This window comes from Dendrobium catenatum, unplaced genomic scaffold (assembly GCF_001605985.2).
Source record: "Dendrobium catenatum unplaced genomic scaffold, ASM160598v2 fragScaff_scaffold_1117, whole genome shotgun sequence".
In the NCBI taxonomy this organism is placed as follows: Eukaryota; Viridiplantae; Streptophyta; class Magnoliopsida; order Asparagales; family Orchidaceae; genus Dendrobium; species Dendrobium catenatum.
This window is the reverse complement of record NW_021319579.1, coordinates 2,353,244-2,354,644: the sequence shown is the minus strand read 5'-3', so window position 1 is coordinate 2,354,644 and position 1,401 is coordinate 2,353,244.

The window sequence follows — 1,401 nt, the reverse complement described above, 5'->3', positions numbered from 1 at the left end:
TTACCTTCAAACTTAAAAAAAAAAAAAAAATACTCATGCATTTATAATGTACTCAATCAAACAACTCAAAAATATTTAGATTACATTATTTTTGTTTTATATTACATTCTATTTACTCTGCATTTTTTCATCATATTAAATAGTACATAAATCACATAAATAATATCATTAATATTATCTTTTATTTAAAGTAAATTCTTTGATGGATTTCAATACATAAATAATATTTTAGTAAGTATAAATATTTAATTATTAGATATATAAATATATAATAATTTGTGGTATTTACTTAAATCCCCCTAACATGTAAGAGTGATAACACATAAGATCAACTTAGGCCTTCTCCAGCCGTTCGACAAACAAGCGAATGTAGAGCTTCAGACGTCCCAACCAAACTCTATTTTTGCCGGCATTCAGTCGCTGATGAACAGTGCGACGCCAATATTGGCGTCGCACTGTTCACTTTCGTCATTTCTTTCTCTCTACCGAACTCTGTCTAAGAAAGGCGCGAAAGAAACGACGATGATTTGGGGGTAAAATGGCGTTCCACTGGAGATGAATCACGGCACTTTTTAATTTTACTGCATTTTGCAGTGAAAAATGAGAGTTTCTGTTGGAGATGCCCTTAAGGTTTCATTGACTTTCTTTTTGTGCGGTTTCTTTTGAGATCGCTATTTTTCCTGACGTGAACTTCCACTTTGTTTGGCTCTGCTTCTTCCGGGCAGACTTTTTTTGTAAATAATTTTGTAGAGAAATTTTGATAAGAGAAATTTTTTCGTGTACATAATTGTACTAAAAAAAAAAGTTTTACAAAGCAGTAAGAAAGCTATCCCAAATGAAACCAAAATCTTTTTTATTTTAGTTTAAGAAATTTGAGTTATTTCATATGGGATTTTTCTATAGGTTGAAAATAAAAGTTATTTTATTTAGGATTTATTTGAGGTGGCTTTCGGCCATTATTCTTTTATTTTAAAAAAATTTGTATACTAAAAAAGTAAAAATTGCATTTAATTTTATAAATAAAAAGTTAGATATTAGATAATAGATATGCAGATATATAATTTTTCGGTGAGATATATGAATTTTTTTATTTTTTTTTATCAAATAAACCTGTCAACCTCATCAAAGCTTTTCATTTAGTGTATCAGTAACAGAATAGAAAGGCTGTGCAAATACTAACTTCAATTATCAAAGTTGACTTTTTTTTTAGTGGAGATGATGGATTTCACTATACTTCAATACAGCCATGATGTTTTTTTTTTTTTTTTTTTTTTTTTTTTTTTTTTTTTTTTTTTTTTTTTTTTTTTTTTTTTTTTTTTTTTTTTTTTTCTGGTGGAGCTATATTTAGTTTGCCTTGCTCTCTTAAGCTATCACCATTCTCCACATTTATATCTATAAGGA